The sequence below is a fragment of the Narcine bancroftii genome, chromosome 2 (genome assembly GCF_036971445.1).
Source record: "Narcine bancroftii isolate sNarBan1 chromosome 2, sNarBan1.hap1, whole genome shotgun sequence".
NCBI classification, from domain to species: Eukaryota; Metazoa; Chordata; class Chondrichthyes; order Torpediniformes; family Narcinidae; genus Narcine; species Narcine bancroftii.
Window position 1 is genome coordinate 262,778,367 of NC_091470.1, and position 17,718 is coordinate 262,796,084.

The window sequence follows — 17,718 nt, forward strand, 5'->3', positions numbered from 1 at the left end:
CCCTGCCTCTGATTCCCAACCTCTGATTCCCCACCTCTGATTCCCCATATCTGATTCCCCGCCTCTGTTTCCCCGCCTCTGATTCCCCGCCTCTGATTCCCAACTCTGATTCCCCGCCTCTGATTCCCCAGCTCTGATTCCCCATGTTTGATTCCCTGCCTCTGATTCCCTGCCCTGATTCCCCATCTCTGTTTCACCGCCTTTGATTTGCCACCTCTGATTCCACATATCTGATTCCCCGCCTCTGTTTCCCCGACTCTGATTCCCTTCCTCTGATTCCCAACCTCTGATTCCACACCTCTGATTCCCCATATCTGATTCCCCGCCTCTATTTCCCCATATCTGAATCCCCGCCTCTGATTCCCCAACTCTGATTCCCCGCCTCTGATTCCCCAGCTCTGATTCCCCGCCTCTGATTCCCCGTGTCTGATTCCCTGCCTCTGATTCCCCGCCTCTGATTCCCCGCCTCTGATTCCCTGCCACTGATTCCCTGCCCCTGATTCCCCACCTCTGATTCCCCATATCTGATTCCCCGCCTCTGTTTCCCCGCCTCTGATTCCCCGCCTCTGATTCGCCATATCTGATTCCCTGCCTCTGATTCCCCAACTCTGATTCCCCGCCTCTGATTCCCCAGCTCTGAATCCCCGCCTCTGATTCCCCGTGTCTGATTCCCTGCCTCTGATTCCCCGCCTTGATTCCCCATCTCTGATTCACAACCTCTGATTCCCCACCTCTGATTCCCTATATTTGATTCCCCGCCTCTGTTTCCCCGCCTCTGATTCCCCGCCTCTGATTCCCCATATCTGATTCCCCGCGTCTGATTGCCCACCTCTGATTCCCCGCCTCTGATTCGCCAGCTCTGATTCCCCGCCTCTGATTCCCCGCATCTGATTCCCTGCCTCTGATTCCCCGCCTCTGATTCCCCATCTCTGATTCACCGCCTTTGATTCGCCACCTCTGATTCCCCATATCTGATTCCCCACCTCTGTTTCCCGGCCTCTGATTCCCCGCCTCTGATTCTCCATATCTCATTCCCCGCCTCTGAATCCCCATCTCTGATTCCCGGACTCTGATTCCCCACCTCTGATTCCCGGCCTCTTATTCCCAGCATCTGATTCCCGGCCTCTGATTCCCGGCCTCTGATTCCCCACTTCTGATTCTGATTCCCTGCCTCTGATTCCCCATCTCTGATTCCGCACATCTGATTCCCTGCCTCTGATTCCCCACCTCTGATTCCCCATATCTGATTCCCCGCCTCTGTTTCCCCGCCTCTGATTCCCCGCCTCTGTTTCCCTATATCTAATTCCCCACCTCTGATGCCCCAACTCTGATTCCCCGCCTCTGATTCCCCAGCTGTGATTCCCCGCCTCTGATTCCCCGCATCCGATTCCCCATATCTGATTCCCCGCCTCTGTTTCCCCGCCTCTGATTCCCCAACTCTGATTCCCCGCCTCTGATTCCCCAGCTCTGATTCCCCGCCTCTGATTCCCCGTGTCTGATTCCCTGCCTCTGATTCCCCGCCTCTGATTCCCCGCCTCTGATTCCCTGCCACTGATTCCCTGCCCCTGATTCCCCACCTCTGATTCCCCATATCTGATTCCCCGCCTCTGTTTCCCCGCCTCTGATTCCCCGCCTCTGATTCCCCATATCTGATTCCCTGCCTCTGATTCCCCAACTCTGATTCCCCGCCTCTGATTCCCCAGCTCTGAATCCCCGCCTCTGATTCCCTGTGTTTGATTCCCTGCCTCTGATTCCCCGCCTTGATTCCCCATCTCTGATTCACAACCTCTGATTCCCCACCTCTGATTCCCTATATTTGATTCCCCGCCTCTGTTTCCCCGCCTCTGATTCCCCGCCTCTGATTCCCCATATCTGATTCCCCGCCTCTGATTGCCCACCTCTGATTCCCCGCCTCTGATTCGCCAGCTCTGATTCCCCGCCTCTGATTCCCCGCATCTGATTCCCTGCCTCTGATTCCCCGCCTCTGATTCCCCATCTCTGATTCACCGCCTTTGATTCGCCACCTCTGATTCCCCATATCTGATTCCCGACCTCTGTTTCCCGGCCTCTGATTCCCCGCCTCTGATTCTCCATATCTCATTCCCCGCCTCTGAATCCCCATCTCTGATTCACGGACTCTGATTCCCCACCTCTGATTCCCGGCCTCTTATTCCCAGCATCTGATTCCCGGCCTCTGATTCCCGGCCTCTGATTCCCCGCTTCTGATTCTGATTCCCTGCCTCTGATTCCCCATCTCTGATTCCGCACATCTGATTCCCTGCCTCTGATTCCCCACCTCTGATTCCCCATATCTGATTCCCCGCCTCTGTTTCCCCGCCTCTGATTCCCCGCCTCTGTTTCCCTATATCTAATTCCCCACCTCTGATGCCCCAACTCTGATTCCCCGCCTCTGATTCCCCAGCTCTGATTCCCCGCCTCTGATTCCCCGCATCCGATTCCCCATATCTGGTTCCCCGCCTCTGTTTCCCCGCCTCTGATTCCCCGCCTCTGTTTCCCCATATCTGATTCCCCGCCTCTGATTCCCAACTATGATTCCCCGCCTCTGATTCCCCAGCTCTGATTCCCTGCGTCTGATTCCCTGCGTTCTATTCCCTGCCTCTGATTCCCCGCCTGTGATTCCCCATCACTGATTCACCACCTCTGATTCCCCACCTCTGATTCCCCATATCTAATTCCCCGCCTCTGTTTGCCCGCCTCTGATTCCCCGCCTCTCTTTCCCCATATCTGATTCCCCGTCTCTGAATCCCCAATTCTGATTCCCTGCCTCTGATTCCCCAGCTCTGATTCCCCGCCTTTGATTCCCCCCGTCTGATTCCCAGCCTCTGAATCCCCGTGTCTGATTTCCTGCCTCTGATTCCCCGCCTCTGATTCCCCATCTCTGATTCCTCTGATTCCCCACATCTGATTCCCCATCTCTGATTCCGCACATCCGATTCCCTGCCTCTGATTCCCCAACTCTGATTCCACACCTCTGATTCCCCAGCTCTGATGCCCCGCCTCAGATTCCCCGCGTCTGATTCCCTGCCTCTGATTCCCCGCCTCTGATTCCCCATCTCTGATTCCCCACCTCTGATTCCCCGTGTCTGATTCCCTGCCTCTGATTCCCCGCCTCTGAATCCCAGCCTCTGATTCCCCATATCTGATTCCCCGCCTCTGATTCCCTGCCTCTGATTCCCCAGCTCTGATTCCCCGCCTTTGATTCCCCCCGTCTAATTCCCAGCCTCTGAATCCCCGTGTCTGATTTCCTGCCTCTGATTCCCCGCCTCTGATTCCCCATCTCTGATTCACCGCCTCTGATTCCCCATCTCTGATTCCCCACCTCTGATTCCCCGTGTCTAATTCCCCGTGTCTGAGTCCCTGCCTCTGATTCCACGCCTCTGATTCCCCATATCTGATTCCCTGCCACTGATTCCCCGCCTCTGATTCCCCATCTCTGATTCACCACCTCTGATTCCCGGCCTCTGATTGCCCACCTCTGATTCCCCACCTCTGATTCGCCAGCTATGATACCCCCCCTCTGATTCCACGCGTCTGATTCCCCGCCTCAGATTCCCCAACTCTAATACCCCGCCTCTGATTCCCCAGCTCTGATTCCCCTCCTCTGATTCCCCACATCTGATTCCCTGCCTCTGATTCCCCGCCTCTGATTCCAGGCCTCTGATTCCCAACCTCTGATTCCCCACCTCTGATTCCCCATATCTGATTCCCCGCCTCTGTTTCACCGCATCTGATTCCCCGACTCTGTTTCCCCATATCTGATTCCCCGCCTCTGATTCCCCAACTCTGATTCCCCGCCTGTGATTCCCCAGCTCTAATTCCCCGCCTCTGATTCCCCATATCTGATTCCCATCCTCTGATTGCCCACCTCTGATTCCCCGACTCTGATTCGCCAGCTCTGATTCCCCGCCTCTGATTCCCCGCATCTGATTCCCTGCCTCTGATTCCCCGCCTCTGATTCCCCATCTCTGATTCCCCGCCTGTGATTCCCCAGCTCTGATTCCCAGCCTCTGATTCCCCGTGTTTGATCCCCTGCCTCTGATTACCTTCCTCTGATTCCCGGCCTCTGATACCCCGCTTCTGATTCTGACTCCCTGCCTCTGATTCCCCATCTCTGATTCACCACATCTAATTCCCTGCCTCTGATTCCACGCCCCTGATTCCCCACCTCTCATTCCCCATATCTGATTCCCTGCCACTGATTCCCCGCCTCTGATTCCCCATCTCTGATTCACCACCTCTGATTCCCGGCCTCTGATTGCCCACCTCTGATTCCCCACCTCTGATTCGCCAGCTATGATACCCCCCCTCTGATTCCACGCGTCTGATTCCCCGCCTCTGATTCCCCAACTCTAATACCCCGCCTCTGATTCCCCAGCTCTGATTCCCCTCCTCTGATTCCCCGCATCTGATTCCCTGCCTCTGATTCCCCGCCTCTGATTCCAGGCCTCTGATTCCCAACCTCTGATTCCCCACCTCTGATTCCCCATATCTGATTCCCCGCCTCTGTTTCACCGCCTCTGATTCCCCGACTCTGTTTCCCCATATCTGATTCCCCGCCTCTAATTCCCCAACTCTGATTCCCCGCCTGTGATTCCCCAGCTCTAATTCCCCGCCTCTGATTCCCCATATCTGATTCCCATCCTCTGATTGCCCACCTCTGATTCCCCGCCTCTGATTCGCCAGCTCTGATTCCCCGCCTCTGATTCCCCGCATCTGATTCCCTGCCTCTGATTCCCAACCTCTGATTCCCCACCTCTGATTCCCCATATCTGATTCCCCGCCTCTGTTTCCCCGCCTCTGATTCCCCGCCTCTGATTCCCAACTCTGATTCCCCGCCTCTGATTCCCCAGCTCTGATTCCCCATGTTTGATTCCCTGCCTCTGATTCCCTGCCCTGATTCCCCATCTCTGTTTCACCGCCTTTGATTTGCCACCTCTGATTCCACATATCTGATTCCCCGCCTCTGTTTCCCCGACTCTGATTCCCTTCCTCTGATTCCCAACCTCTGATTCCACACCTCTGATTCCCCATATCTGATTCCCCGCCTCTATTTCCCCATATCTGAATCCCCGCCTCTGATTCCCCAACTCTGATTCCCCGCCTCTGATTCCCCAGCTCTGATTCCCCGCCTCTGATTCCCCGTGTCTGATTCCCTGCCTCTGATTCCCCGCCTCTGATTCCCCGCCTCTGATTCCCTGCCACTGATTCCCTGCCCCTGATTCCCCACCTCTGATTCCCCATATCTGATTCCCCGCCTCTGTTTCCCCGCCTCTGATTCCCCGCCTCTGATTCGCCATATCTGATTCCCTGCCTCTGATTCCCCAACTCTGATTCCCCGCCTCTGATTCCCCAGCTCTGAATCCCCGCCTCTGATTCCCCGTGTCTGATTCCCTGCCTCTGATTCCCCGCCTTGATTCCCCATCTCTGATTCACAACCTCTGATTCCCCACCTCTGATTCCCTATATTTGATTCCCCGCCTCTGTTTCCCCGCCTCTGATTCCCCGCCTCTGATTCCCCATATCTGATTCCCCGCGTCTGATTGCCCACCTCTGATTCCCCGCCTCTGATTCGCCAGCTCTGATTCCCCGCCTCTGATTCCCCGCATCTGATTCCCTGCCTCTGATTCCCCGCCTCTGATTCCCCATCTCTGATTCACCGCCTTTGATTCGCCACCTCTGATTCCCCATATCTGATTCCCCACCTCTGTTTCCCGGCCTCTGATTCCCCGCCTCTGATTCTCCATATCTCATTCCCCGCCTCTGAATCCCCATCTCTGATTCCCGGACTCTGATTCCCCACCTCTGATTCCCGGCCTCTTATTCCCAGCATCTGATTCCCGGCCTCTGATTCCCGGCCTCTGATTCCCCACTTCTGATTCTGATACCCTGCCTCTGATTCCCCATCTCTGATTCCGCACATCTGATTCCCTGCCTCTGATTCCCCACCTCTGATTCCCCATATCTGATTCCCCGCCTCTGTTTCCCCGCCTCTGATTCCCCGCCTCTGTTTCCCTATATCTAATTCCCCACCTCTGATGCCCCAACTCTGATTCCCCGCCTCTGATTCCCCAGCTGTGATTCCCCGCCTCTGATTCCCCGCATCCGATTCCCCATATCTGATTCCCCGCCTCTGTTTCCCCGCCTCTGATTCCCCAACTCTGATTCCCCGCCTCTGATTCCCCAGCTCTGATTCCCCGCCTCTGATTCCCCGTGTCTGATTCCCTGCCTCTGATTCCCCGCCTCTGATTCCCCGCCTCTGATTCCCTGCCACTGATTCCCTGCCCCTGATTCCCCACCTCTGATTCCCCATATCTGATTCCCCGCCTCTGTTTCCCCGCCTCTGATTCCCCGCCTCTGATTCCCCATATCTGATTCCCTGCCTCTGATTCCCCAACTCTGATTCCCCGCCTCTGATTCCCCAGCTCTGAATCCCCGCCTCTGATTCCCTGTGTTTGATTCCCTGCCTCTGATTCCCCGCCTTGATTCCCCATCTCTGATTCACAACCTCTGATTCCCCACCTCTGATTCCCTATATTTGATTCCCCGCCTCTGTTTCCCCGCCTCTGATTCCCCGCCTCTGATTCCCCATATCTGATTCCCCGCCTCTGATTGCCCACCTCTGATTCCCCGCCTCTGATTCGCCAGCTCTGATTCCCCGCCTCTGATTCCCCGCATCTGATTCCCTGCCTCTGATTCCCCGCCTCTGATTCCCCATCTCTGATTCACCGCCTTTGATTCGCCACCTCTGATTCCCCATATCTGATTCCCGACCTCTGTTTCCCGGCCTCTGATTCCCCGCCTCTGATTCTCCATATCTCATTCCCCGCCTCTGAATCCCCATCTCTGATTCACGGACTCTGATTCCCCACCTCTGATTCCCGGCCTCTTATTCCCAGCATCTGATTCCCGGCCTCTGATTCCCGGCCTCTGATTCCCCGCTTCTGATTCTGATTCCCTGCCTCTGATTCCCCATCTCTGATTCCGCACATCTGATTCCCTGCCTCTGATTCCCCACCTCTGATTCCCCATATCTGATTCCCCGCCTCTGTTTCCCCGCCTCTGATTCCCCGCCTCTGTTTCCCTATATCTAATTCCCCACCTCTGATGCCCCAACTCTGATTCCCCGCCTCTGATTCCCCAGCTCTGATTCCCCGCCTCTGATTCCCCGCATCCGATTCCCCATATCTGGTTCCCCGCCTCTGTTTCCCCGCCTCTGATTCCCCGCCTCTGTTTCCCCATATCTGATTCCCCGCCTCTGATTCCCAACTATGATTCCCCGCCTCTGATTCCCCAGCTCTGATTCCCTGCGTCTGATTCCCTGCGTTCTATTCCCTGCCTCTGATTCCCCGCCTGTGATTCCCCATCACTGATTCACCACCTCTGATTCCCCACCTCTGATTCCCCATATCTAATTCCCCGCCTCTGTTTGCCCGCCTCTGATTCCCCGCCTCTCTTTCCCCATATCTGATTCCCCGTCTCTGAATCCCCAACTCTGATTCCCTGCCTCTGATTCCCCAGCTCTGATTCCCCGCCTTTGATTCCCCCCGTCTGATTCCCAGCCTCTGAATCCCCGTGTCTGATTTCCTGCCTCTGATTCCCCGCCTCTGATTCCCCATCTCTGATTCCTCTGATTCCCCACATCTGATTCCCCATCTCTGATTCCGCACATCCGATTCCCTGCCTCTGATTCCCCAACTCTGATTCCACACCTCTGATTCCCCAGCTCTGATGCCCCGCCTCAGATTCCCCGCGTCTGATTCCCTGCCTCTGATTCCCCGCCTCTGATTCCCCATCTCTGATTCCCCACCTCTGATTCCCCGTGTCTGATTCCCTGCCTCTGATTCCCCGCCTCTGAATCCCAGCCTCTGATTCCCCATATCTGATTCCCCGCCTCTGATTCCCTGCCTCTGATTCCCCAGCTCTGATTCCCCGCCTTTGATTCCCCCCGTCTAATTCCCAGCCTCTGAATCCCCGTGTCTGATTTCCTGCCTCTGATTCCCCGCCTCTGATTCCCCATCTCTGATTCACCGCCTCTGATTCCCCATCTCTGATTCCCCACCTCTGATTCCCCGTGTCTAATTCCCCGTGTCTGAGTCCCTGCCTCTGATTCCACGCCTCTGATTCCCCATATCTGATTCCCTGCCACTGATTCCCCGCCTCTGATTCCCCATCTCTGATTCACCACCTCTGATTCCCGGCCTCTGATTGCCCACCTCTGATTCCCCACCTCTGATTCGCCAGCTATTATACCCCCCCTCTGATTCCACGCGTCTGATTCCCCGCCTCAGATTCCCCAACTCTAATACCCCGCCTCTGATTCCCCAGCTCTGATTCCCCTCCTCTGATTCCCCGCATCTGATTCCCTGCCTCTGATTCCCCGCCTCTGATTCCAGGCCTCTGATTCCCAACCTCTGATTCCCCACCTCTGATTCCCCATATCTGATTCCCCGCCTCTGTTTCACCGCATCTGATTCCCCGACTCTGTTTCCCCATATCTGATTCCCCGCCTCTGATTCCCCAACTCTGATTCCCCGCCTGTGATTCCCCAGCTCTAATTCCCCGCCTCTGATTCCCCATATCTGATTCCCATCCTCTGATTGCCCACCTCTGATTCCCCGACTCTGATTCGCCAGCTCTGATTCCCCGCCTCTGATTCCCCGCATCTGATTCCCTGCCTCTGATTCCCCGCCTCTGATTCCCCATCTCTGATTCCCCGCCTGTGATTCCCCAGCTCTGATTCCCAGCCTCTGATTCCCCGTGTTTGATCCCCTGCCTCTGATTACCTTCCTCTGATTCCCGGCCTCTGATACCCCGCTTCTGATTCTGACTCCCTGCCTCTGATTCCCCATCTCTGATTCACCACATCTAATTCCCTGCCTCTGATTCCACGCCCCTGATTCCCCACCTCTCATTCCCCATATCTGAATCCCCGCCTCTGTTTCCACGGCTCTGATTCCCTGCCTCTGATTCCCAACCTCTGATTCCACACCCCTGATTCCCCATATCTGATTCCCCGCCTCTGTTTGCCTGCCTCTGATTCTCCGCCCCTGTTTCCCCATATCTGATTCCCCGCCTCTGATTCCCCAACTCTGATTCCCCACCTCTGATTCCCCAGCTCTGATTCCCCGCCTCTGATTCCCCGTGTTTGATTCCCTGCCTCTGATTCCCCGCCTCTGATTCCCCATCTCTGATTCACCGCCTTTGATTCGACACCTCTGATTCCCCATATCTGATTCCCCACCTCTGTTACCCCGCCTCTGATTCCCCGCCTCTGATTCCCCATATATCATTCCCCGCCTCTGAATCCCCATCTCTGATTCCCGGACTCTGATTCCCCACCTCTGATTCCCGGCCTCTTATTCCCGGCATCTGAATCCCGGCCTCTGATTCCCGGCCTCTGATTCCCCGCTTCTGATTCTGATTCCCTGCCTCTGATTCCCCATCTCTGATTCCGCACATCTGATTCCCTGCCTCTGATTCCCCACCTCTGATTCCCCATATCTGATTCCCCACCTCTGTTTCCCCGCCTCTGATTCCCCGCCTCTGTTTCCCCATATCTAATTCCCCACCTCTGATGCCCCAACTCTGATACCCCGCCTCTGATTCCCCAGCTCTGATTCCCCGCCTCTGATTCCCCGCATCCGATTCCCCATATCTGATTCCCCGCCTCTGTTTCCCCGCCTTTGATTCCCCGCCTCTGTTTCCCCATATCTGATTCCCCGCCTCTGATTCCCAACTATGATTCCCCGCCTCTGATTCCCCAGCTCTGATTCCCCGCCTCTGATTCCCCCCGTTCTATTCCCTGCCTCTGATTCCCCGCCTGTGATTCCCCATCTCTGATTCACCACCTCTGATTCCCCACCTCTGATTCCCCTTATCTAATTCCCCGCCTCTGTTTGCCCGCCTCTGATTCCCCGCCTCTGTTTCCCCATATCTGATTCCCCGTGTCTGATTCCCTGCCTCTGATTCCCCGCCTCTGATTCCCCGCCTCTGATTCCCTGCCACTGATTCCCTGCCCCTGATACCCCACCTCTGATTCCCCATATCTGATTCCCTGCCTCTGTTTCCCCACCTCTGATTGCCCGCCTCTGATTCCCCGCCTCTGCTTCCCCGCCTCTGATTCCCCAACTCTGATTCCCCGCCTCTGATTCCCCAGCTCTGATACCCGCCTCTGATTCCCCGCGTCTGTTTCCCCGCCTCTGATTCCCTGCCTCTGTTTCCCCATATCTAAGTCCCCGACTCTGATTCCCCAACTCTGATTCCCCACCTCTGATTCCCCAGCTCTGATTCCCCGCCTCTGATTCCCCGCATCTGATTCCCTGCATCTGATTCCCAGCCTCTGATTCCCTGCCTCTGATTCCCAACCTCTGATTCCCCACCTCTGATTCCCCATATCTGATTCCTGCCTCTGTTTCCCCGCCTCTGATTCCCCGCCTCTGTTTCCCCATATCTGATTCCCGGCCTCTGATTCCCCGCCTCTGATTCCCCGCCTCTGATTCCCTGCCTCTGATTCCCCATCTCCGATTCCGCACATCGGATTTCCTGCCTCTGATTCCCCGCCTCTGATTCCCCGCCTCTGATTCCCTGCTTCTGATTCCCAACCTCTGATTCCCCACCTCTGATTCCCCATATCTGATTCACCGCCTCTGTTTCCCCGCCTCTGATTCCCCGCCTCTGATTCCCCAACTCTGAATCCCCGCCTCTGATTCCCCAGCTCAGATTCCACGCCTCTGATTCCCCGTGTTTGATTCCCTGCCTCTGATTCCCTGCCCTGATTCCCCATCTCTGATTCACCGTCTTTAATTCGCCACCTCTGATTCCCCATATCTGATTCCCCTCCTCTGTTTCCCCGCCTCTGATTCCCAACCTCTGATTCCACACCTCTGATTCCCCATATCTGATTCCCCGCCTCTGTTTCCCCGCCTCTGATTCCCCGCCCCTGTTTCCCCATATCTGATTCCCCACCTCTGATTCTCCTACTCTGCTTCCCCGCCTCTGATTCCCCAGCTCATATTCCCCGCCTCTGATTCCCCGTTTTTGATTCCCTGCCTCTGATTCCCCGCCTCTGATTCCCCATCTCTGATTCACCGCCTTTGATTCGCCACCTCTGATTCCCCATATCTGATTCCCCACCTCTGTTTCCCGGCCTCTGATTCCCCGCCTCTAATTCTCCATATCTCATTCCCCGCCTCTGAATCCCCATCTCTGATTCCCGGACTCTGATTCCCCACCTCTGATTCCCATCCTCTTATTCCCAGCATCTGATTCCCGGCCTTTGATTCCCGGCCTCTGATTCCCCGCTTCTGATTCTGATTCCCTGCCTCTGATTCCCCATCTCTGATTCCGCACATCTGATTCCCCAGCTCTGATTCCCTGCCTCTGATTCCCTGCGTTCTATTCCCTGCCTCTGATTCCCCGCCTGTGATTCCCCATCACTGATTCACCACCTCTGATTCCCCACATCTGATTCCCCATATCTAATTCCCCGCCTCTGTTTGCCCGCCTCTGATTCCCCGCCTCTGTTTCCCCATATCTGATTCCCCGTCTCTGAATCCCCAACTCTGATTCCCTGCCTCTGATTCCCCAGCTCTGATTCCCCGCCTTTGATTCCCCCCGTCTGATTCCCAGCCTCTGAATCCCCGTTTCTGATTTCCTGCCTCTGATTCCCCGCCTCTGATTCCCCATCTCTGATTCACCGCCTCTGATTCCCCACCTCTGATTCCCCATCTCTGATTCCGCACATCCGATTCCCTGCCTCTGATTCCCCAACTCTGATTCCCCGCCTCTGATTCCCCATCTCTGATTCCCCACCTCTGATTCCCCGTGTCTGATTCCCTGCCTCTGATTCCCCGCCTCTGAATACCAGCCTCTGATTCCCCATATCTGATTCCCCGCCTCTGATTCCCTGCCTCTGATTCCCCAGCTCTGATTCCCCGCCTTGGATTCCCCCCGTCTGATTCCCACCCTCTGAATCCCCGTGTCTGATTTCCTGCCTCTGATTCCCCGCCTCTGATTCCCCATCTCTGATTCACCGCCTCTGATTCCCCATCTCTGATTCCCCAACTCTGATTCCCCGTGTCTGATTCCACGTGTCTGATTCCCTGCCTCTGATTCCACGCCTCTGATTCCCCATATCTGATTCCCTGCCACTGATTCCCCGCCTCTGATTCCCCATCTCTGATTCACCACCTCTGATTCCCGGCCTCTGATTGCCCACCTCTGATTCCCCGCCTCTGATTCGCCAGCTATGATTCCCCCCCTCTGATTCCCCGCGTCTGATTCCCCGCCTCTGATTCCCCAACTCTAATACCCCGCCTCTGATTCCCCAGCTCTGATTCCCCTCCTCTGATTCCCCGCATCTGATTCCCTGCCTCTGATTCCCCGCCTCTGATTCCAGGCCTCTGATTCCCAACCTCTGATACCCCACCTCTGATTCCCAATATCTGATTCCCCGCCTCTGTTTCACCGCCTCTGATTCCCCGCCTCTGTTTCCCCATATCTGATTCCCCGCCTCTGATTCCCCCCTTGATTCCCATCTCTGATTCCCCGCCTGTGATTCCCCAGCTCTGATTCCCCGCCTCTGATTCCCCAGCTCTGATTCCCAGCCTCTGATTCCCCGTGTTTGATCCCCTGTTCTGATTACCTTCCTATGATTCCCGGCCACTGATACCCCGCTTCTGATTCTGATTCCCTGCCTCTGATTCCCCATCTCTGATTCACCACATCTAATTCCCTGCCTCTGATTCCACGCCCCTGATTCCCCACCTCTGATTCCCCATATCTGAATCCCCGCCTCTGTTTCCACGCCTCTGATTCCCTGCCTCTGATTCCCAACCTCTGATTCCCCACCCCTGATTCCCCATATCTGATTCCCCGCCTCTGTTTCCCTGCCTCTGATTCCCCGCCCCTGTTTCCCCATATCTGATTCCCCGCCTCTGATTCCCCAACTCTGATTCCCCGCCTCTGATTCCCCAGCTCTGATTCCCCGCCTCTGATTCCCCGTGTTTGATTCCCTGCCTCTGATTCCCCGCCTCTGATTCCCCATCTCTGATTCACCGCCTTTGATTCGCCACCTCTGATTCCCCATATCTGATTCCCCACCTCTGTTACCCCGCCTCTGATTCCCCGCCTCTGATTCCCCATATATCATTCCCCGCCTCTGAATCCCCATCTCTGATTCCCGGACTCTGATTCCCCACCTCTGATTCCCGGCCTCTTATTCCCGGCATCTGAATCCCGGCCTCTGATTCCCGGCCTCTGATTCCCCATATCTAATTCACCACCTCTGATTCCCCACATCTGATTCCCCATATCTAATTCCCCGCCTCTGTTTGCCCGCCTCTGATTCCCCGCCTCTGTTTCCCCATATCTGATTCCCCGTCTCTGAATCCCCAACTCTGATTCCCTGCCTCTGATTCCCCAGCTCTGATTCCCCGCCTTTGATTCCCCCCGTCTGATTCCCAGCCTCTGAATCCCCGTTTCTGATTTCCTGCCTCCTATTCCCCGCCTCTGATTCCCCATCTCTGATTCACCGCCTCTGATTCCCCACCTCTGATTCCCCATCTCTGATTCCGCACATCCGATTCCCTGCCTCTGATTCCCCAACTCTGATTCCCCGCCTCTGATTCCCCATCTCTGATTCCCCACCTCTGATTCCCCGTGTCTGATTCCCTGCCTCTGATTCCCCGCCTCTGAATACCAGCCTCTGATTCCCCATATCTGATTCCCCGCCTCTGATTCCCTGCCTCTGATTCCCCAGCTCTGATTCCCCGCCTTTGATTCCCCCCGTCTGATTCCCACCCTCTGAATCCCCGTGTCTGATTTCCTGCCTCTGATTCCCCGCCTCTGATTCCCCATCTCTGATTCACCGCCTCTGATTCCCCATCTCTGATTCCCCACCTCTGATTCCCCGTGTCTGATTCCACGTGTCTGATTCCCTGCCTCTGATTCCACGCCTCTGATTCCCCATATCTGATTCCCTGCCACTGATTCCCCGCCTCTGATTCCCCATCTCTGATTCACCACCTCTGATTCCCGGCCTCTGATTGCCCACCTCTGATTCCCCGCCTCTGATTCGCCAGCTATGATTCCCCCCCTCTGATTCCCCGCGTCTGATTCCCCGCCTCTGATTCCCCAACTCTAATACCCCGCCTCTGATTCCCCAGCTCTGATTCCCCTCCTCTGATTCCCCGCATCTGATTCCCTGCCTCTGATTCCCCGCCTCTGATTCCAGGCCTCTGATTCCCAACCTCTGATTCCCCACCTCTGATTCCCAATATCTGATTCCCCGCCTCTGTTTCACCGCCTCTGATTCCCCGCCTCTGTTTCCCCATATCTGATTCCCCGCCTCTGATTCCCCCCTTGATTCCCATCTCTGATACCCCGCCTGTGATTCCCCAGCTCTGATTCCCCGCCTCTGATTCCCCAGCTCTGATTCCCAGCCTCTGATTCCCCGTGTTTTATCCCCTGCCTCTGATTACCTTCCTCTGATTCCCGGCCACTGATACCCCGCTTCTGATTCTGATTCCCTGCCTCTGATTCCCCATCTGTGATTCACCACATCTAATTCCCTGCCTCTGATTCCACGCCCCTGATTCCCCACCTCTGATTCCCCATATCTGAATCCCCGCCTCTGTTTCCACGCCTCTGATTCCCTGCCTCTGATTCCCAACCTCTGATTCAGCACCCCTGATTCCCCATATCTGATTCCCCGCCTCTGTTTCCCTGCCTCTGATTCCCCGCCCCTGTTTCCCCATATCTGATTCCCCGCCTCTGATTCCCCAACTCTGATTCCCCGCCTCTGATTCCCCAGCTCTGATTCCCCGCCTCTGATTCCCCGTGTTTGATTCCCTGCCTCTGATTCCCCGCCTCTGATTCCCCATCTCTGATTCACCGCCTTTGATTCGCCACCTCTGATTCCCCATATCTGATTCCCCACCTCTGTTACCCCGCCTCTGATTCCCCGCCTCTGATTCCCCATATATCATTCCCCGCCTCTGAATCCCCATCTCTGATTCCCGGACTCTGATTCCCCACCTCTGATTCCCGGCCTCTTATTCCCGGCATCTGAATCCCGGCCTCTGATTCCCGGCCTCGGATTCCCCGCTTCTGATTCTGATTCCCTGCCTCTGATTCCCCATCTCTGATTCCGCACATCTGATTCCCTGCCTCTGATTCCCCACCACTGATTCCCCATATCTGATTCCTCGCCTCTGTTTCCCCGCCTCTGATTCCCCGCCTCTGTTTCCCCATATCTAATTCCCCACCTCAGATGCCCCAACTCTGATACCCCGCCTCTGATTCCCCAGCTCTGATTCCCCGCCTCTGATTCCCCGCATCCGATTCCCCATATCTGATTCCCCGCCTCTGTTTCCCCGCCTTTGATTCCCCGCCTCTGTTTCCCCATATCTGATTCCCCGCCTCTGATTCCCAACTATGATTCCCCGCCTCTGATTCCCCAGCTCTGATTCCCCGCCTCTGATTCCCCGCGTTCTATTCCCTGCCTCTGATTCCCCGCCTGTGATTCCCCATCTCTGATTCACCACCTCTGATTCCCCACCTCTGATTCCCCATATCTAATTCCCCGCCTCTGTTTGCCCGCCTCTGATTCCCCGCCTCTGTTTCCCCATATCTGATTCCCCGTGTCTGATTCCCTGCCTCTGATTCCCCGCCTCTGATTCCCCGTCTCTGATTCCCTGCCACTGATTCCCTGCCCCTGATACCCCACCTCTGATTCCCCATATCTGATTCCCTGCCTCTGTTTCCCCGCCTCTGATTTCCCGCCTCTGATTCCCCATATCTGATTCCCCGCCTCTGATTCCCCAACTCTGATTCCCCGCCTCTGATTCCCCAGCTCTGAATCCCCGCCTCTGATTCCCCGCGTCTGTTTCCCCATATCTAAGTCCCCGACTCTGATTCCCCAACTCTGATTCCCCACCTCTGATTCCCCAGCTCTGATTCCCCGCCTCTGATTTCCCGCATCTGATTCCCTGCATCTGATTCCCAGCCTCTGATTCCCTGCCTCTGATTCCCAACCTCTGATTCCCCACCTCTGATTCCCCATATCTGATTCCCCGCCTCTGTTTCCCCGCCTCTGATTCCCCGCCTCTGTTTCCCCATATCTGATTCCCGGCCTCTGATTCTCCGCCTCTGATTCCCCGCCTCTGATTCCCTGCCTCTGATTCCCCATCTCCGATTCCGCACATCGGCTTCCCTGCCTCTGATTCCCCGCCTCTGATTCCCCGCCTCTGATTCCCTGCTTCTGATTCCCAACCTCTGATTCCCCACCTCTGATTCCCCATATCTGATTCCCCGCCTCTGTTTCCCCGCCTCTGATTCCCCGCCTCTGATTCCCCAACTCTGAATCCCCGCCTCTGATTCCCCAGCTCTGATTCCCCGCCTCTGATTCCCCGCATCTGATTCCCTGCCTCTGATTCCCCGCCTCTGATTCCAGGCGTCTGATTCCCAGCATCTGATTCCGGCCTTAATATTCCCGGCCTCTGATTCCCTGCTTCTGATTCTGATTCCCTGCCTCTGATTCCCCATCTCTGATTCCGCACATCTGATTCCTTGCCTCTGATTCCCCACCTCTGATTCCCCATATCTGATTCCCCACCTGGGTTTCCCCGCCTCTGATTCCCCGCCTCTGTTTCCCAATGTCTAAGTCCCCACCTCTGATTCCCCAAATCTGATTCCCCACCTCTGATTCCCCAGCTCTGATTCCCCGCCTCTGATTCCCCGCATCTGATTCCCTGCATCTGATTTCAAGCCTCTGATTCCCTGCCTCTGATTCCCAACCTCTGATTCCCCACCTCTGATTCCCCATATCTGATTCCCCGCCTCTGTTTCCCCGCCTCGGATTCCCCGCCTTTGTTTCCCCATATCTGATTCCCGGCCTCTGATTCCCGGCCTCTGATTCCCCGCCTCTGATTCTCCGCCTCTGATTCCCTGCCTCTGATTCCCCATCTCCGATTCCGCACATCTGATTCCCTTCCTCTGATTCCCCACCTCTGATTTTCCGCCTCTGATTCCCTGCCTCTGATTCCCAACCTCGGATTCCCCACCTCTGATTCCCCATATCTGATTCCCCGCCTCTGTTTCCCCGCCTCTGATTCCCCGCCTCTGATTCCCCATATCTGATTCCCCGCCTCTGTTTCCCCGACTCTGATTCCCTGCCTCTGATTCCCAACCTCTGATTCCACACCTCTGATTCCCCATATCTGATTCCCCGCCTCTATTTCCCCATATCTGATTCCCCGCCTCTGATTCCCCAACTCTGATTCCCCACCTCTGATTCCCCAGCTCTGATTCCCCGACTCTGATTCCCGGCATCCGATTCCCTGCCTCTGATTCCCCGCCTCTGATTCCCCATCTCTGATTCCCCGCCTCTGATTCCCCGTGTCTGATTCCCTGCCTTTGATTCCCCGCCTCTGATTCCCCGCCTCTGATTCCCTGCCACTGATTCCATGCCCCTGATTCCCCACCTCTGATTCCCCACATCTGATTCCCGGCCTCTGTTTCCCCGCCTCTGATTCCCCGCCTCTGATTCCCCATATCTGATTCCCTGCCTCTGATTCCCCAACTCTGATTCCCCGCCTCTGATTCTCCAGCTCTAAATCCCCGCCTCTGATTCCCCGCATCTGATTCCCTGCCTCTGATTCCCCGCCTTGATTCCCCATCTCTGATTCACAACCTCTG